We start from the raw sequence: 21569 nt of genomic DNA, 5'->3' as shown, positions 1-21569 counted from the left end.
TAGGTGTTACAACCGCTGCTGAGTAATGGCAGACGAGCAATATGGTGATATAATGTGCACGGGTTCAACTTCACCCGAAGTGCGCAGAGCGGGCTCTGTTCACACACAGAGGCGCTGCAACAAAAACATACAAAAAGGCTGAGCCTGTTAGAGTCACAGGCCTCAGGTAAATGCAGACACGGTATAAGGTCACAGGAGCAGGAACTAGGACAGAGGGGCTGCGTCCCTCTAGACCTACCGTGTGTGCGGCATCGCTACTGCGAACGCCAAGAAGGGCTGCAACTGCAGCGCGGCGAAGGACACTGCCGCAGGACGACACATCTACAAAGCAGGCGCTATGTCGGACGCTAGCGCAGAGGTGCGGTGTGCACAGTGGCCTAAGGCTTGCCACAGACTGGCGCAGACTACTGAACTAATTCCCTAACCACATGCGTAATATCAGAGGGAAGGGGTTTCATAATAAGTCAGTCACCAGAATCATACATCCGTCACCATTCACACATAGCAGTATAGTCTATACTAGCGCATGGCGGAATGGCCACGTGCGCTTTTTATAGCAGCCGGAACCTTACGGAAGCTTCCAGATCTCCGAGATGGACCAATGAGATCTGGAGCAGGACCTGAGCACATGACTCCCGATCTCCAATTGGTAACCATCTCATAAGCATGCTCAGTAGGAGGACAGAGAGACTTAGCCCCTGGATAGATTTGCTGCAAGGCAATCTCCTCTGCGGTAGATAAAGAGCAAGAGACCGCAGAATGTAAGGGTCTGGATTCCTGCAGAGCAGACGCAGGAACCTGACTCCTAACACATGGTGAGTCTAGGAGTAAAGAGAAGGCAGTCCAGAATACCAATCTTACAAGTCTACTTATGAAAAGAAAAGGGGGAGACAGGGCACTTCCAATGCGTAGGTCTGTATGGAAAGTAGATGAGTGCACAGCAAGTGTTAGGCTCACCTGATAGGGTTGTGAGAGTCACAACACCTATAATCGCATAAAACAGCTGCAGCAGTCTGCACGAGGTCCAAGGACTTGGTACAAAGAGAAGGCTGGTAGTGCAATAAGAGACTGCGCTGCTGTGGTAGAATTCAAGGTATCTTTATTGCCAACGCGTTTCCTGAGCCAGTCCCAGCTCACTTCATCAGGGCATGTTACAGAAGTTCATTGGAGGGGTATATATACACATAAAAAAAAAAAAAAGGGGGAGGCGCCAAGAATAGTGAGGTGACACGTCAGCATGGATACATATACATGAATCATACAAAACAATAAAACTTTATTACAACCATATTAAAATGATGTTTAAAATGCCATAAAAAGAGTGTTGGCATAAAAAACGTGATTAAAAAATAAAAAGACACGGGGGGGATCACGAGGTAAAAGATTAAAAAAATGGCTCTCGAGTGGATTAGAACTTGCCTCAGAGGATATAACGCATGATATTAGTCCACTATGCTACATGTGAAACTGGAAAGTAAGGGAAAGTAAAGAGAAAATGGTTAAAATCATGTATAAATAGCTAAAACTAGTCTCAAATATCTTTTTTCTAGGTGGAGAAAAGAGAAGAACAACAAGAAGAAACTCTCTGGAATAGGTGATATAAAAATGGTTAAAAATTGAGTGCTAAGACATAATAAAAATTCAAAAAATTTAAAAAAAAAAAAAATAAAAATTCATGGGTGAAAAAAAAAATTGCATAAAAATGTTTTTCTTTAAAAAACGAAGATGATGATATAAAGGAATTGAAAGCATAAGATATTAAAACACAGGGTCAAAATAAAATCAATAAAAAACATCATTGATTATATTAAGACCATTGGGCTCAATAGATTTGAGTTTGTAGATCCAAAAAACTTCCTTTCTGCATAGTGATTGAAACCTATTGGGGATGTGGTCTGGTATGTGATCAATGGGATAAATGGTAGCTTTACTGAAATCTCTGGAATGTGTGGTGTCAAAGTGTCGTGAAAGTCCATGTTTTTGGAAGCCTATTTTGATATTGTGATGGTGTGAATTCATGCGACAATGTAGTGCTTGTGTAGTGCGACCTACATACAATCTGGGACAAGGACAGGAAATGACATATATAACATGAGAGGAATGACAAGTGAGGTGGAATTTGAGGGGAAATTTTTCAAGTGTAATGGGGTGGACAAACACAGACGTGCAGTGTGAAATGGTATGACAGCAAGCACAATTAGGACGGTGACACTTATAAATCCCTGGTGATGAAATGGTATGGGTAGTAGGCTTCTGGGGTAGAAGTCTACTTGGAGCCAGAATATTCTTTAATGACCTGGCCTTTCGGAAAGTGATAGCAGGTTTGTCTGGAAGGACCCCATTAAGTATCGGGTCCTTCTTAATGATGGGCCATAAATTATTTAGAACATCTCTTATCCTGTTCTGTTGTGAACTGAATGTTGTAATAAAATCAGCATCATCTTTCTTTTGTTTAGCCAGAGATTTGCTGAGAAGAATATTCTGGTTAAAATTTTTAAAAACATTATCACATGTAGAACTAATGAGTTTTTTGGGATACCTCTGAGCAAGGAACCTTTCTCTCAGGACCTTGGATTGTGTGTTAAAATCCTCATCATTAGTGCAGTTCTTTCTTATCCTTTGGAACTGATTGTGAGGAATATTAAAAAGCCATTTTGCAACATCATGTTCTCTTGTTACCCAGCCACCTGAAGGACTCCACTGAATTGATTAATCTGGTTCATGATGTGTTATGGAAAGACTCTTATTATTTTATTTCATTTGATGTATCTACTTTATATACATACATTGAACATGAGTTGGGTCTTGAATGTTTTAACAGGTTCCTTTTATCAGACATTCGTTTATCTGTTGCACAAAAAGCTTTTCTCTACAAAGGGATGGATTTTATTTTGCATAATAACTTTTTTACTTTTCTGGGGGAATTTTATCACCAGACACGTGGGACCGCTATGGGATCACGAGTAGCACCTATGTATGCAAATCTTTTTATGGGGGTCTTTGAACAAAATTTTATCACCAATGAGACTTTTAATAAAGGCATCATTTTATACAGAAGATACATTGATGACCTGTTCTTAATCTGGGACAATGACGTTTTAGATGTGGGTGCTCTTATTTGTTCCATCCAGAATAATCCATGGGGCTTGACTTTTACCCCACATGTTAATAATCAGTCCATGGATTTTTTTAGACATCACATTTTTCATCAGGAATTCCAAGATTTGCAGTAAAACGTTTATTAAAGAGGTGGATTCTAATAGTTATGTACATTTTAAGAGTGGACACTGTTGTGAGTTCATTTTTCCCTTCACCATTGAGGTCTGATGAACTTCCTCCTCTGGTGAAGGAAGGTAGTGAGGCTGATTACCAAACACCTGGGCAGCTAGATGATGACTGGGTGGCTGGAATTGAGGACTGGATATAAGGCTGCCGACGCCCTTCTTCCTGGCTGGTGATTTTCCTGCTGGATTCTTGGAGACCAGTCTGATTCCTGCATCTCAAAGCTACGTTTTTCTGCTCTGCTTTGTACTCTTCAGTTTTGTTTTTGTTTTGCCTTGTTTTTTGGGAGTTCTGCCATCCCCGGCCGGGGGTGAGCTGAATTCCATTTTTGTCTCTGATCTGTTGATCTTTTGTCTTCAGAATATACCTGAGTGCTGATATAGTCTTTTGAAGCCTAGCGACTTCAGGGCCTGTTTTTCCTATCAGTAGGTTGGCTCATTTTGATAGGGTTTTTGCGGATGGCAGACAGCAGCTTTCCTATCCTGTCCTATGTAGTTAGCTTGGGCCCCATCATTTGCTCAACCTATCTTTCTATCTGTGTTAGTGTTTTCATCTTGCTTCACCGTCATTATATGTTGGGGGCTGCCTATTGCTTTGGGGTCTGCTCTGGGGCAGTTTAGTTTTTCCCCTTTCTGTCTTTAGGCTATGTAGTTCTCCGGCTGTGATCAAGGGGTCTAGGGCACCTTAGGAACCCCCCACGGCTACTGCTAGTTGTTGTGGATAGGTGCAGGGGTCTGCAATCCGATAGCTGCCAACCTCTCTGGTTTTTCTGGACTTAGCTGGTATTTTGTTTTTTCCTCCTTTGGTGACTCATCATAACAGAATCACCAGCCATACCGCAGATCCTAGGGTACTCAATAGCAGGAGAGAATTGTTAAAAAAAAAAAAAAGTGTCAGAATTTTTTTTTTTTTGTGTGCATATTTTTTCCTCTATATCTCTGAGGCCGTAGGGGGAATTTTTCTCTCAATGGAGATGAAGCAATTGTCTGATCGTGTGGAGCAGCTCGCTGCTGAAGTGTGGGGAATTTCCGCCTATCTTGCACATTCACATGCTGCTGAACCAAAGATTCCCACTCCTGATGTGTTTTTTGGGGATCGGTCTAAATTCTTGAATTTCAAGAATAATTGTAAATTATTTTTTGTCTTGAAGCCTAACTCGTCGGGGAACTCCGCGCAGCGGGTTAAAATTGTGATCTCTTTGCTGCGTGGCGATCCCCAGGATTGGGCGCTTTCTTTGAAACCTGATGATCCTATTCTGAATAATGTGAACGCATTTTTTCAAGCCTTGGGGTTGTTGTATGATGAACCTAATGCTATTGATCAGGCTGAAAAGACCCTGTTGGCATTAAGCCAGGGTCAGGATTTGGCAGAGTTGTACTGTCAAAAATTCCAAAAGTGGGCGGTCCTTACTACTTGGAATGATGGTGCCTTGGCAGCCCTCTTTCAGAAGGGTTTGTCAGAAACAGTAAAAGATACTATGGTGGGATTTCCTGTTCCCTCTGGTCTTGACGATTCTATGTCATTAGCCATTCAGGTGGATCAGCGTTTACGTGAACGCAAAACTACACGAGAGATGTTGCCACCTGTTGAACAAATGTCTGAACCTATGCATTGTGATAGAGTTTTGTCTAGGGCACAACGTCAGGAGTTCAGAAGGTGTAATAAGCTGTGTTTTTTTTTGTGGAGATGCCTCGCATATTATTTCTGTCTGCCCTAAACGAGAGAAACGTTGTGCACACATGTTTTCTGTGGGTGGTGTTCAACCTAAGTTTCTTCTGGCAATTACTCTGATCTGCTCCCTGTCCACATTTTCCGCCAAGGCTTTTGTGGATTCAGGAGCAGCTCTTAACCTGATGGACTTGGATTTTGCTAAACGTTGTGGATTTCCTATGACACCTCTGCGGACGCCTATCCCTTTGAGGGGTATTGATGCTACTCCTTTGGCGAAGAATAAACCTCAGTTTTGGACCCAGGTGGTAATGCGGGTCGCCCCAGACCATCAAGAAAATTGCAGATTTTTGGTGTTGCATAATTTGCATGATACCATTGTTCTGGGGTTTCCCTGGTTGCAAATCCATAATCCAGTTCTGGATTGGAAATCTTTGTCTGTGGTGAGTTGGGGTTGTCGGTGTGCCCTTAGTGATGCTCCTGTTTTCTCCACCTCTCCCCAGTCGCATGATGTTCCTGACTATTTGGCTGACTTTTATGATGTATTTAGTGAGAATGAGTCTGCGTCTTTTCCTCCTCATAGAAGTTATGACTGTGCAATTGAGCTGAACCCGGGGTGTAAATTCCCCAAGGGTCAGCTTTTCAATTTATCTGTACCCGAGCATGAGGCTATGCGATCCTATATTAAGGAGGCATTGGAGAAGGGTCATATTAGACCATCCTCTTCACCCTTAGGTGCTGGTTTTTTTTTGTGGCTAAAAAGGATGGTTCATTAAGGCCTTGTATTGACTATCGTGCCCTCAACAAAATTACTGTTAAATATCAGTATCCGTTACCCCTGATTTCTGATCTATTCTCCAGAGTTAAAGGTGCTTGCTGGTTTACCAAGCTTGACCTCAGGGGGCGTATAATCTTATTCGCATTAAGCATGGGGATGAATGGAAGACGGCGTTTAATACTCCGGAGGGACATTTTGAGAACCTGGTGATGCCTTTTGGGCTCACTAATGCCCCTTCTGTCTTCCAGTGCTTCATGCACGATATATTTCGAGACTTTGTGGATACATTTTTGATTATCTATCTGGATGATATTTTGATCTTCTCCAAGAATTGAGACTCTCATGTGGAACATGTTCGGACTGTGTTCCGGATTTTGAGGGAGAATTCCCTGTATGTCAAGGGATCGAAATGCCTTTTTGGTGTACAGATGATTTCATTTTTGGGATTTATTTTGTCTCCGTCAACTATTGAAATGGACCCGGCCAAGGTACAGGCCATTTATGATTGGGTTCAGCCCACTTCTTTGAAGGCCCTCCAGAAGTTTTTGGGTTTTGCTAATTTTTATCGGAAATTTATAGCTAATTTTTCTGGTATTGCCAAGCCATTGACGGATTTGACTAGGAAGGGTGCTGATGTGCTGTATTGGTCTCCGGAGGCTGTTTCTTCCTTTCAGGAGCTGAAGCGAAGATTCACTTCTGCTCCGGTTTTGCAGCAACCTGATGTCTCACTCCCGTTTCAGGTGGAGGTGGACGCTTCTGAGATTGGTGCAGGAGCGGTGTTGTCCCAAAAAGATCCTGTGACATCTAAATTGAATCCTTGTGCTTTCTTTTCCCGAAAGTTCTCCCCATCCGAATGTAACTATGATGTGGGGAATCGGGAACTGTTGGACATGAAATGGGCATTTGAGGAGTGGAGACATTGGTTGGAGGGAGCCAAACACCAAGTCGTGGTCCTTACTGACCACAAGAATTTGATTTACCTGGAGTCGGCCAAGCGCTTGAATCCTAGACAGGCTAGGTGGGCCTTGTTTTTCACACGTTTTGATTTTGTGGTCTCTTTACTTCTGGGCACTAAGAATGTCAAGGCAGACGCCCTCTCTAGGAGTTTCCTTGCTGATTCTCCTGTTGTGACTAAGCCTGCTACCATCTTAGGCGAGGGGGTAGTTCTTTCTGCCATCTCGCCCAATTTGAGACGTGTTCTGGAAGAGTTTCAGGAGGACAAACCTGAGCGTTGTCCCAGTGGAAAGTTGTATGTTCCTGACCAGTGGAGGAAGAGAGTGATGTCTGAAGTTCATTGCTCTGCATTGGCTGGCCATCCAGGTATTTTTGGTACTAGAGATCTGGTGAGTCGGTCTTTTTGGTGGCCCGCCTTGTCTCATGATGTCAGGAATTTTGTGCAGTCCTGTGGGACTTGCTCCCGGTCTAAACCTTGTTCTCGCTTTAGTGGCTTGTTGATGCCTTTGCCGGTGCCCAGGAGGCCATGGACCCATATTTCAATGGATTTTATCTCTGATATGCCTGTCTCTCAGAGAATGACTGTTATTTGGGTGATTTGTGATAGATTCTCTAAGATGGTCCATCTTGTACCACTCCCTAAGTTGCCATCTTCCTCTGAGTTGGTGCCCTTGTTTTTGCAACAGGTGGATCGCTTGCACGGGATTCCTGAGAACATTGTATCTGACAGAGGAGTTCAGTTTGTGTCTAGATTTTGGAGGACTTTCTGTTCCAAGCTGGGAATTCAGTTGTCCTTCTCCTCTGCGTTTCACCCTCAGACCAATGGGCAGACGGAGAGAACAAACCAGACTTTGGAGTTGTATTTGAGATGTTTTATTTCTGCCGATCAGGATGATTGGGTTTCATTTTTGCCCTTGGCCGAATTTGCTTTAAATAATAGAGCTAGTTCTGCCACTTTGATGTCACTTTTTTTTGTAACTTTGGTTTTCACCCTCGATTTTCTTCAGGGCAGGTGGAGCCTTCTGCCTGCCCAGGTGTTGACACTGTGGTGGAGAGAATGCACCAGATCTGGGACCAAGTAGTGGATAAGTTGTCTCTCTCCCAGGAAAAGGCCCAGCGGTTTTCCAACCGGCGTAGGACCGTTGGTCTCCAGTTTAAGGTGGGTGATATGGTTTGGTTGTCATCAAAAAATATCGCTATGAAGGTGGCTTCTCCTAAGTTTAAGCCTAGATTTATTGGACCTTACAAGATTTTGGAGATTATTAATCCGGTCTCTTTTCGGTTGGCTCTTCCTGTCACATTTAAAATTCATAATGTGTTTCATAAGTCCTTGTGAAGAGGTTTGTTGAACCAGTAGTTCCTGTGGTGGCACCTCCTGACCCTATATTGGTTGAAGGTAACATGGAATATGAGGTAGAGAAGATACTGGATTCCCGTCTGGCTAGACGGAGACTCCAGTATTTGGTTAAGTGGAAGGGTTATGGTCAGGAGGATAATTCCTGGGTCTCTGCCTCTGATATTCATGCCGAAAGATTGGTGCGTGCCTTTCATCGGGCTCACCCGGATCGCCCTGGTGGCATGGATGAGGGTTCGGTGACCCCTCCTCAAGGGGGAGGTACTGTTGTGAGTTAATTTTTCCCATCACCATTGAGGTCTGATGAACTTCCTCCTCTGGTGAAGGAAGGTAGTGAGGCTGATTACCAAACACCTGGGCAGCTAGATGATGACTGGGTGGCTGGAATTGAGGACTGGATATAAGGCTGCCGACGCCCTTCTTCCTGGCTGGTGATTTTCCTGCTGGATTCTTGGAGACCAGTCTGATTCCTGCATCTCAAAGCTACGTTTTTCTGCTCTGCTTTGTACTCTTCAGTTTTGTTTTTGTTTTGCCTTGTTTTTTGGGAGTTCTGCCATCCCCGGCCGGGGGTGAGCTGAATTCCATTTTTGTCTCTGATCTGTTGATCTTTTGCTCTGTCTTCAGAATATACCTGAGTGCTGATATAGTCTTTTGAAGCCTAGCGACTTCAGGGCCTGTTTTTCCTATCAGTCGGTTGGCTCATTTTGATAGGGTTTTTGCGGATGGCAGACAGCAGCTTTCCTATCCTGTCCTATGTAGTTAGCTTGGGCCCCATCATTTGCTCAACCTATCTTTCTATCTGTGTTAATGTTTTCATCTTGCTTCACCATCATTATATGTTGGGGGCTGCCTATTGCTTTGGGGTCTGCTCTGGGGCAGTTTAGTTTTTCCCCTTTCTGTCTTTAGGCTATGTAGTTCTCCGGCTGTGATCGAGGGGTCTAGGGCACCTTAGGAACCCCCCACGGCTACTGCTAGTTGTTGTGGATAGGTCCAGGGGTCTGCAATCCGATAGCTGCCAACCTCTCTGTTTTTTCTGGACTTAGCTGGTATTTTGTTTTTTCCTCCTTCGGTGACTCATCATAACAGGACACTACAAAAAATGGCTTTTTAATATTCCTCACAATCAGTTCCAAAGGATAAGAAAGAACTGCACTGTTGATGAGGATTTTAACACACAATCCGAGGTCCTGAGGGAAAAAGGTTCCTTGCTCAGAGGTATCCCAAAAAACTCATTAGTTCTGCATGTGATAATGTTTTTCAAAATTTTAGCCAGAATATTCTTCTCAGCAAATCTCTGGCTAAACAAAAGAAAGATGATGCTGAACTCTTTAGAACAAATTTTATTACAACATTCAGTTCACAACAGAACAGGATAAGAGATGTTCTAAATAATTTATGGCCCATCATTAAGAAGGACCCGATACTTAATGGGGTCCTTCCAGACAAACCTGCTATCACCTTCCGAAAGGCCAGGTCATTAAAGAATATTCTGGCTCCAAGAAGACTTCTACCCCAGAAGCCTACTACCCATACCATTTCATCACCAGGGATTTATAAGTGTCACCGTCCTAATTGTGCTTGCTGTCATACCATTTCACACTGCACGTCTGTGTTTGTCCACCCCATTACACTTGTCATTCCTCTCATGTTATATATGTCATTTCCTGTCCTTGCTCTCATGTTATATATGTCATTTCCTGTCCTTGTCCCAGATTGTATGTAGGTCGCACTTCACAAGCACTACATTGTCGCATGAATTCACACCGTCACAATATCAAAATAGGCTTCCAAAAACATGTACTTTCACGACACTTTGACACCACACATTCCAGAGATTTCAGTAAAGCCACCATTTATCCCATTGATCACATACCAGACCACATCCCCAATAGGTTTCAATCACTATGCAGAAAGGAAGTTTTTTGGATCTACAAACTCAAATCTATTGAGCCCAATGGTCTTAATATAATCAGTGATGTATTTTATTGATTTTATTTTGACCCTGTGTTTTAATATCATATCCTTTCAATTCCTTTATATCATCATCTTCGTTTTTTAGAGAAAAACATTTTTATGCATTTTTTTTTTTCAGCACTCTGAAATATTCTGAGACAGAGCAAAAAGAGGCCAAACTAGTAAGGGACAAAAAAGCAAATTGGCAAAATAAGAGTGGAAATTCAGCACAGCCCCCAGCTGGGGCTGGCTGACCACACAAAAACTGAATAGACCAACAAAATCAAGTGTGAACATTAGCAGAAAAACTTAGCTTTGGATGACTGGAACAGAGCTGAAAACCAAGAGCTGACAAGCCAGAAGGAATCACCAGCAACTGAATAGGGCTTCGGCTTTCTTAAATCCAATCTGAGATTTCTGAGGTCTAATCGTCATCCTCATTCTCAGGTGGCAGATCTCCACCGATCAAATCAGCCTCACTACCTCCTGTTACCACCAGAGGGAGTCTGGAAGGAGAACTCACAACTGGTGAACCAGAGAATGACCTCACAACACCACTCATTTCGATGTGACTGACTGTCCTTCATGAGCACAATATCACCGAGTTTGATGTTCGGCTTGTCGATCTGCCACTTCTTCCTAGGCTGTAAGGTGGAGAGGTATTGCTTTCTCCATCTGTCCCAGAAAGTATTGGAGAGACTTTGAACTTGTCTCCATTGACGTCTGTAGAGGTCCTTGTTGCTGAATTCTCCCAGTGGAGTGCTAGGAGTGTCGGTTTTTAGGGTGAGTAACATGGCGGGAGTGAGAATGGTTGGATCTTCAGCAGCACTGGATAGTGCAGTCAATGGTCTGGAATTTATGATGGCCAAAACTTCTGCCAAGAATGTAGTCAAACCTTCGTGTGTGAGTCTTGTGCTACCTTCTTGCAAGAAGATAGAGTCTAAGATTCTGCGTGCTATTCCTATCATCCTTTCCCAAGCACCTCCCATGTGAGAAGAGTGTGGTAAATTGAAGGTCCAGGTACATCCCTGTTCACTCAGGTATCTTTCCACACTGGTAATGTCTAGGTTGGAAGGAATTTGGAGTTCTTTCACAGCTCCTACGAAATTTGTGCCTCTGTCAGAGCGAATGTGTTTCACGGTGCCTCTGATGGCAATGAAGCGTTGGAGTGCATTTATGAAACTTGATGTGTCCATGGATTCAATCACTTCGATGTGGACCGCTCTGATGGAAATGCAGGTAAACATAACTGCCCAGCATTTTGCGTTGGCTTGGACTCTTCTAGTATGCCGTGCAACCACAGACCACGGCCTGAATACATCCAGTCCAACGTTGGTAAAGGGAGGATCCGTACTAAGTCTGTCTGATGGGAGATTGGCCATCTTTGGGCTTTGAGTCGCGCCGCGGAGTTTGCGACAAGTCACACAGTTGAAGATGAGTTTACTCACACATCTCTTTGCTCCGACTATCCATAGTCCAGCAGTTCGTAGTTTCCCTTCGGTAAACAATCGGCCCTGATGTTTCACCAAAACATGATGGTGCTGTACGAGCAGAGTAGTCACATGATGATAGCCAGGAATAATTACAGGGTGTTTTTCCACGAATTCCACCTTGGCATCCTGAAGACGGCCTCCAATTCGTATCAGCTCGTTTTGGTCAATTATTGGATCAAGCTTTTTCAAGACGCTGTCTCTAGAATGGGTTGACCTTTGTTGAGGTTGTCTATTTCTTTAGCGTAACACTCGCGTTGTATGGTATGAATTATCGTGTTTTTGGCATTTTCCAGGTTCGGAGCGGTAAATGCGTGTTTGCAATGGTGCCAACCCTTACAAGACTTCTGACTGGTGGGTGATGTTGACTTGTAAGACTGAGCCACATGAATTAAACAAGCAATTGCACGAACAAGCGAGGTCCAGGTTGAAAACCTGCTGAAATGGTGGGATTTGAGGTGATTGTCTGAAGTCACTGTGCTTAGAGCGGATACCTGAGGGCGGATTTCTTCATCTGCATCTGGATCTACCAGTTCAAAGGTGTCTGATTTGACACTGTGAGGCATTGAACGGCATAAGAATGCAGGGTCCGTAAACCAGGTTGTGTCCTAAAGGTGTCCAGATTCAACAGATCTAGTTGTGTGGTCTGCAGGGTTGTGGTGTGTGGACACATAGTGCCACTGTTTAGGGCAAGTGGATCTACTAATGCTTAGCACCCGATTGCTGACGTAAACATAAAAGCATTGAGTTTCGTTGCAAATGTACCCAAGCACTACCTTGCTGTCTGAGTAGAACTCAACGTCCTTGATTTCCAGGTCACTCTCTGTCGAGATAAGTTAAGCTAACTCTACTGCTAGCACAGCCGCACACAGTTCCAGTCTGGGTATTGTGTGCTCCTGGACTGGCGCTAGTTTTGTCGGGCTCATAACAAGCCTTACATGGCATTTATCCCTGATGTCATTAGTTTTTAGATATGCTACTGCTGCAATCGCTTTGATTGAGGCATCGCAGAAGATACAGAGCTTTCGAGTCTTGACTTCTGTTGATGGCACTGAAGCGTATGGTCGCGCCACATAAAGATCTGACAAGGCTTCTAAAGATTTCTTCCATCTTACCCACAGATCTCTCTTCTCCTTGGGAAGCAGATCATCCCATTCAGACATCTCTTGGATGAAGTCTCTCATCATCATTTTACCTTGGATAGTTACAGGGGTTACAAATCCTAGAGGATCGTACAGGCTGTTTATCACAGATAGGATGCCTCTACGTGTGAAAGGTTTTTCCTCTTCGTTGATCCGAAAGGTAAATGCATCTCTCTTCAAATCCCAGAGCAAACCAAGGCTCTGTGGCATGGGAAGGGAGTCCGTATTCAAATCCAAGTCTTTTAGATCAGTTGGGTAATCTTGAGAGGGAAAAGCTGCCATAATTCCTTGGCTGTTGGAAGCAATTTTGTGCAGTCTCAAGTTGGACAAAGCAAGCATTTTTTGTGTCCTCTTTAGGAGACTGACTGCCGATTCATCTGTGGGTGTGGATTTCAAACAGTCGTCCACGTAGAAGTCCTTCTCTACAAACGATCTAACATCTGACCCGTACTTTGCTTCGCTCTCTCTGGCTGAATGTCTAAGACTGTAGATTGCGACAGCAGGGTAAGGGCCGTTCCTGAAGATGTGTACTGTCATCCGATACTCCACGATGTCCTTGTAGGGGTCATTATCGCGGTACCAGAAAAACCTCAAATAGTTTCTATGTTCTTTTTTGACAAGGAAGCAATGAAACATCAGTTGTATGTCAGCTATGAATACCACTGCATCTTTGCGGAAGCGAAGAAGTACTCCGAGAAGTCTGTTGTTGAGGTCTGGGCAAGACAAAAAGACGTCGTTTAGTGAGACACCTTCATATTGGGCGCTTGAGTCAAATACTACTCTTATCTGACCAGGTTTCTTAGGATGATACACGCCAAAAATTGGTAGATACCAACATTCCTCGGAATCTTGAAGCACAGGTGCAATTTCTGCATGGCCACTCTGAAGTATTTTCTCCATGAAGGCAAATAAATGCTCTCTCATTTTAGGTTCCTTCTGAAATTTGCATTTGAAGGAGACAAATCGACCGTAGACAGGTTCTCTGTTGTTGGGTAAGCGTTGCCTCTGGGGTTTAAATGGTAGAGGGGCCATCCATCTCTTGGACCATCCCCCTATCCATGATGTCCAGAAACAGTCTGTCTTCTATGGACATTGCTACCTTGTTGTCCTCTCTTGTTCTGTGGAAAACTGTGCACCCTATGTGATCTTGGTTGCCGTCACATGAGTGGTCTTGACAGGAAGGATCAGCTAATGGACAAGGTAGAGGAGCATTGTGTGGCAACTCTTTTACCAGGAAGCTACTCTTACATGGCTGGAAGAGAGACGAATGTCCATTTTCAAGAGTATTGGTAAGCATGCTGTCAAATAAGGCCGGCTTGTGTGCTCCTCCTAGGCAGACGTCCCCTATGATGACCCATCCAAGGTCGTGCCTCTGTGAGTACGGAGCATTCCTGGAGCCATTTATACATTCTCTAGCCTTGTGGACTTGTAGTATATCTCTTGCCAGAACTAGAGCTATTGGGGTTCTTGGATCTAGTTCAGGTATAAGGTGGGCTATATGCTTTAGATGGGGGTAATATGTCGCCACCTCCCGTGAAAGTATTTCTGGCCTGTTGTCAGGAATCTGGTTGCACTCCAGGATGGTCGGTAGTAATAGGCAGGTCTGGCCATCTATGGACTCCACTTTGTATCCGGTTGCTTTTCTCCCAGCCGTCTCAACGGTACCTGAACACGTTCTCAGGGTGTAGGGAGAACCAGGGCCTACAATGCTGAAGTTATCAAAGAAGATGGACCTGGCTAGAGACTAGTGTTGAGCGTTCCGATACTACAATATCGGATATCGGCCGATATTCGCTGTATCGGAGTTCCGATACTTTTAGAATATCGAATACCGGAATCGGAAGTTCCCATAATGCAATGAGCCAGTTTGATTTTATTCAGCCAATGAGGAATCCTAAGAAGTGTGGGCACATCCTGTTATGCATGTTTGGCATGTTAACTAATGGCATGGCTGTGATTGGCTGCTGAAATGATGTCATGATGCACGATAATAGCCACCGCCGCCATTTTGGGTTCAGTCTGCTGTGAATTTACTTAGGGACAGGACGCTGCTGTTCTGATTCTGAGGGACAGTTTGAGCTAGCGATTTGCTTTATTGTGCTTTACCCAGGCTACTTTAGCAACCGCTGTGTGAGAAGCTTTCTTTTGCCTTGCAGTGCTGTTCACGGCTGTCTGCGAGGTCTCTGTGTGTGAGTGCAGCTCACGCTGTAGTGTGTTCTGCAGCCCCCTCCGGTTGTAGTCCGCTCAGTGTGCGTCACTGCCTCATACATTGTCCTTTTTTGCATTAGTGCTGCTCATTTTTCCAGATTTCTCCTATTAGTGTGGTTCCATCCATATCCAGCTAGAATATTTGCAAACACTATATAGGAGTAGATAGAGGAGCCTTTCTACTGGCTTGTGCCCTGCAGCCCAGCCAGATTAGTATTAGCCTATTTTTTGGAGCCTCATCTATTGCATTGTAGGTTACCTTCCTGCATTGTAATAGCTACAAAAAGTTTTTGATACTATCGGTTTTACGTCTTTGGGCACATCCAGTGTCTTTTTGTGAGAAAAAAAAAGTTAATAAAGTTCACCAAACACTCCACTTTACAGTTGTGTAGGCCACATTAGCTCATATTAAAGTCTAGTCCACACTTTATAAAATTAGTGTTTCTTATACCTGTTAGCAGCTGTTCAGGAATAAGCACATTAAGCCCTTAGTACTTTTCTGCCTATCTTTATCAGTCTACCAAAATGAAGAAGGCAGGGAGCAAGGCACGTGGTCGTGGGCGTGGAGTTTCTGCAGGGAGAGGACGTGGGGATTCTGTGCCTGCTGCGGGCACCAGTGACTCAGCATCCCCCAGTTTTACCAGGGAACAGTCCTTTATGCGCAGCTTTGTAGGAGCTCGCCGTACCCCACTGCCGCGGGACGAACAAATTGAAGCCGTTGTCGGATGGATGGCAGCTAACGCATCGACTTCAAATAGTTCCAGATCCTCTCAGGTCCAGAGCACTGAAGAGCACCCATCTGTCTCTTTACCACCTGCCAAATTGCCCAAACAGTCAGAGAGCCTTGGACAGGAGCCATCTCTACTTCTGTTCTCTGAATCTGTTGGCTTGGAAAGAGGGGGCCAGCCAAGCAGCATTCGAGAATTTGAAGAAAAGGTAGTATGCAGTGATGTGCAACAGCTTTGTCTCTCTGAATCTGAAGAGGCGGGTGGGCCAGTGACTATGGTCAGCACACCTCAGTACGCATCTGATGATGAGACTCAGGTGCCACATTCTGGTGCGTACTGTGCTGTCGAGACAACCCAGGAGAAGCAGTCGTTTGAAGAGGGTAGTGTAGATGATGAGGTCCTTGATGTGCGGACAGAGACACAGTGTCATTCCACCCACAGCACCACGTTCCCTGTCATCCTCACACTCCCAGGCCAGTCTGCAGCCATCGGTAGCACAGGCATGGGAGAAAAGGCGCCCATACTCGGCAGAGCACAGGCTCTGAATGCTGGCTGTCATGGTCACGCGTGTCTGGACGCAGCGAGTACCGCAAGGCGAACCCATAAGACACCTGTGACCCTGGATACACCGCCTCCAGTGGGGCGAATTTAAATAATAAACACGTGCAGCTAGATACACCGCCTCCAACTGGCGAATTTAGACATTACACGTATCTACAAGTCTGGAATCCCCGCCTCCAGTAAGGCGAATTTAAACAATAAGGGAAACCTGGGAAACATTAACAATGGTGGGCCCTGCGATAGGGAATAGTGAAGTGGAGACCTCCTGAGCTCCCCTGAGCCAGTGTCCCTGCACTCCTAACGTTCCCTATGCCGGTTCCGCACCGGGCGCGCAACAGGAACCTAAAAACCCTGGCTCGTCCTGACCTAAATCCTCACTAGGGAATTGGTCAGTGCGGAAACTAATCCCACCACTGCACTAAAACACACATGAGGAAAGATGACAAAACAGGGGAAACACCACTTAGCTTTGCTCTGTTGCGTACGCTCCTAGCAACAGATCCACCACCTGTGTGCATCTTCTCCTCCACCCGGATCCATCACCATAACTGGATCCTTTACCATAGTGCAGCCTTGGAGCAGAGTCCACCACCAGTTGCAGCTGTCCAGTAAACAGAGTCCCAAAGATGAGTCCAGCTTCTGCCAAAAAGTCCAGCATGCTTGAGTCCAGTCTTCAGCAACCAAGTCCAGCATGCTGAGTGCAACTCTCACCATCGTCACCACTCCACCAAGCCATGCAAGCACCTCCTGCTGACACCATAAACTGCGACTCCACCAAGCCATGCCAGCCCTTCCTGCAGACCACATAGCTGCCACTCGTCCCCTCTGGCTGGACTGTGCAGGACTCATGTTCAGCTCCCTCTTTCACCCAGGCTTCCTTGTGAATGACTATCACACAATATCACCAACAGTGATTGAACACCCCTGGCTCCCTTTTCTAGAGCCTAACACCTGATTTGTAATTAAGTGCACATGAAACCAAAGAAACTAAAGTGCACTACCGCTCACCACCACCGGGCGACTTAGGATGAACGACACCACGTGTAATAATTCTAATGGCCACCAGGGGCAATCAACCCACTTTGGCACGTAGCCAAAGGAAAAAAAAGTTCACTTATCCATTTAAACTGTCAGATCCACGCTGGATCATGACACTGGCATTGCAAAACTACTGTCCCTTGAAATGCTCTCATTCAGGCTGGTGGAGACTGACACCTTCCGTAACTTCATGGCATTGGCAGTCCCACAATACAACGTGCCCAGCCGCTTTTATTTCAGCAGGCAAGCCGTCCCTGCCCTGCAAAAGCATGTGGAGGGAAAAATTAAACATGCGCTACTAAACGCCATCAGTAGCAAGGTCCACTTGACCACCGATGCGTGGACCAGTAGCCATGGACAGGGACGATATCTTTCCCTCACTGCCCATTGGGTAAATGTTGTGGAGCCGGGTACAGATCTTGAGAGTGGCACTGTACGTGTTCTGCCAACTCCAAGGATTGCAGGAATCCAGTCTGTACACATTGACTCCTCGTCATACTCCAGTTCCTCTGAATCAGCGCTGCAGGAGCCGTCACAGTCTACCTCCACATGGACCCGTGAACGCTTACCTGTTACGACCGATATGAGCACAGCCGTGGCCAAATGTCAACAGGCCGTATTGAAATTAATTTCTTTGGGGAATCGAAGCCACACAGCGCAGGAGCTCTGGAATGCCATCAAGCAGGAGAGCGACGTGTGGTTTGTGCCAGCGAATCTCCAGCCAGGCATGGTAGTGTGTGACAATGGCTGAAATCTGGTGGCAACTCTGGGCCTAGGCAACCTCACTCACATCCCATGTCTGGCACATGTGCTCAACTTGGTCGTGCAGAGCTTTCTGAGGGACTATCCGGATCTTGATGCACTGCTGCACAAGGTCCGCATAGAGTGCGCTCACTTGCGGCGTTCCAGCATGGCAAGATCGCGCATTGCAGCTCTGCAGCGCCGATTCCGCCTTCCGGAACATCACATCATATTTGACCTACCCACCAGGTGGAATTCAACGTTACTTATGTTGGAGAGGTTGTGTGAGAAGCACGCAGCAGTAATGGAGTACCAGCTGCATCAGGCGAAAACAAGTCGCACTGTGCGCCGTTCACACTTCACCACCACTGAGTGGGCCTCTATGAAGGACATCTGCCATGTTTTGCGTGCCTTTGATGATTCCATGCGGATGGCGAGTGCAGATGATGCACTAGTCAGCATGACTATCCCTCTTTTCTGCCTGCTTGAAAAAACACTGCAAGCACTAAGGGAGGAGGTTGTGGAAGAGGTGGAGGATGAGGAGTCACAAATGATATCTGCTTCTGGACAGTCTGCGCAATGTGGTTCCTCACAAAGGCCTAGGCAGGGGACACTTTGTGAGGAGGATGAGGAGGAGTCAATGGAAGAGGAAGACATCTGTCCAGAGGAGGGAGGTACACAATGCTCTAGTAGTCAGTATGTAGAGTGAGGGTGGGGTGATGCAGAGCAGGCAGAGATGACGCCTCAAGCAGGGGACAGTGTTTCTTGGCCAGTTGGCAGTCTGCAGCACATGGTTGTTTTTATGCTGCAGTGCCTGAGAAATGACCGCCGCACCGCCCACATTCTCAACACGGCTAATTATTGGGTGTACACCCTCCTAGATTCTCGCTACTGGGACAACTTACAAAGCCTCATAACACCGTTGAACTGGGAGCATAAATTGCAGGAGTACCAAGACACACTGGAGCATTCCATCATGTTCTCCATTCCACCCGAGAGCAGTGCTGCTAGTGCTTTATAAAGCAGCTCAGTGCGCAGTGGCAGTGGAGGAAGCTCTGCACAAAGAGGGAGCAGAAGCAGCGCCTCAGCACAAGGCAAGACCAGTATGGCCCAAATGTGGCAAAGTATTGTGTCCCCGCCACAAATGTCTACACCATCACATACTGCTCCAGTCAGCAGGAGGCAACGTTTCTGTCAGATGGTGACAGACTACATGTCTTGCCCTCTCAGTGTTCTCCCACACGGCTCTTCCCCCTTCAAATTTTGGGTCTCTAAGCTGGATACATGGCCAGAGCTTAGCCAGTATGCATTGGAGGTGCTGGCTTGCCCTGCTGCTAGTGTATTATCGGAACGCGTCTTTAGTGCCGCAGGTGGTGTACTAACAGACCGTCGCACGCGACTATCCTCCGATAACGTTGACCGGCTTACTTTTCTGAAAATGAACAAGGCCTGGATCTCGCAGGAATTTGCCAGTCTTCTTCCAGATTAAATAATTGGTTGGCAACATTATCCAGGTCTCCTGTTGTTCATGTTTCTACCACCTGAACTGTAATCCTTGGGCTCCAACACCGCCAGTTGCTGCTCATAAGTGCCGTCTGCACAGTCAACACTTGCTCCTGTGTTATTGGGGTTCAGTAACGTCAGCTGATCCCCTGCTGTGTGTCTGGCAATTTCGCCTGCTCTGTCCACATTCACACTACTACAGATATTAAACTTGCTCCAATTAGGCCTCTGGCTACACTCTGTTTCTACTGTAATCCCTGGGCTCCAACACCGCCAGTTGCTGCTCAGAAGTGTCTTTGGCACGGGTACTCCCTCCTGTCCAGCCTGGTTCCAGCACGCCAGCTGTTTCCGGGTAGTGTCAACGTCACTTTGCCTCCAATACGTTGTCCTGTCGTGTTGAGGTCGGGTTAGCCGACTCTATGGTGCCTGCAGTTTAGGTGCTTCCTATGTGGGCTGCGGGATCTGGCAACGAAGGCTGGTTCCGTAGTGCAAATAAGACAAGCTCCCCCTGTAGGACTGTGGGTTTCGGTAACTCCGGCTGGCTCGCGGCCTTGCAAATTTTTTTTTCATGTGTACCTTCTGCTGCCTATCTGAGTTCCAGTACCATTAGCTGGTTCTTTGGAAGTCAATCTTGAATATGTCCCCCTGGGTTCCAGTAATGTCAGCTGGTTCCAGGCAGAGGCTTTGGCTTAGGTGCCTCCTTCTCGGTATCCGAGTTCCACCAACGACTGCTGGTCCTTGGTAGTGCTTTCTGGCACAGGTACCTCCTGCTTAGTAACCAGGTTCCAGTACCATCAGCTGTTCCTCGGTAGTTCCATTGGCTCTTGTACCTTCGGCTACCCATCCAGGTTCCAGTACCGTCAGCTGGTTCTCAGCAGTTCCTCAGCCTTCTTGTACCTTCTGCTACATTTCCAAGTTCAAGCTTTTTGAAATGGTTTTTGGTAATCACTCTGGATCTCCCTGACGACGACCCTGGAGACGACGACCCTGAAGACCACCCCGAAGAATTTAAAAAAAAAATAATTCCTGCTAGTCCATTTGATTGGGCTAAACCTCTATGCCTTTAATGTCTCCTCCACCTCCCCCAATACATTCTACATTATTCTTAGTTGTTTTCCTTCATGTAGAATTAACCTACAAAGAAAGTAAGGGTTTTTTATCATTCCGATATTTGTGTCCCATTGACTTGCATTGGTTTCCGGTATCGGAATCGGCGATATCCGATATTTTTGGGGTATCGGTCCGATCCAATCCGATCCAATATTTCCCGATATCGGAAGGTATCGCTCAACACAAATAGAGACCTGTTACTTTGGTCATCCAGGATTGCATAAATCTTGAAGGCTTTGTCCTTGTGGCCTGCGGGATAAACTCGGACAAGGCAGATTTTTGAACAGGACCTTCCTCCTGTGAGTTCTCTACAGATCTCAGTACATTTAGAGCTGACATCTGGGGTGTCTTCATCAGTGTCCTTCTGCTTTCCATCGTGCTCCTCTGCTTGTGACAACACTGGTGGAGGTGATTCAGGGTGCAAGGCTGTGTTGTGATCCGTGCTGCTGCATTCTGCACATTTCACACTAGCTTCACAGTTCCTGGCGAAGTGAGAGGTTGCGGCATAACATTTGAAGCAGATGTTGTTCTTCTTGAGGACCTATACGATCCTCTAAAGACTTCTCCCTGAAAGTTCCTCATTTTAGTAGAGGATGTGGGTTTTTGAGTAGAGGACAATATTTACTGACATCCTGAGGTTTGCTCTCGTCTGGAGGGGTTTTATTCACCTTGTGAGAAGGGCCTGTGGAATCAATGTTAGTTTTGTGGACTGCCACGGGTGTCTTACCGAGTTTGACACCAGTGGCAGTGGAACACGACAGTAAAATCAAAACTAGGGTCATTTCTAATCCTAGATTGTTTGGTGACAAAGTCAATAAATACATTGAAAGAAGGAAATGATACATTATGATTGTGTTTATACTCTGAACCACATGTAATCCACTTTTCTTGTAGGTTGTAAGGAAGTTTCTGTACTATCAGATTGACACCCCTAGCGGTATCTAAGAATGCCAATCTGGGCAAGTCTCCTTCCTGCTGAGCAACCTGCAACTCATTCAACAAATCTCTCAGTTCTCTAAGCTTTAGATAACCTTTAGGTCCTATCTTAGGAAAATCCTC

The sequence above is a fragment of the Dendrobates tinctorius genome, unplaced genomic scaffold (genome assembly GCF_039654945.1).
Source record: "Dendrobates tinctorius isolate UK_male_01 unplaced genomic scaffold, ASM3965494v1 ptg000045l, whole genome shotgun sequence".
NCBI lineage: Eukaryota > Metazoa > Chordata > Amphibia > Anura > Dendrobatidae > Dendrobates > Dendrobates tinctorius.
The sequence above is the reverse complement of the archived record's forward strand: the minus strand, read 5'-3'. Positions refer to the sequence as shown.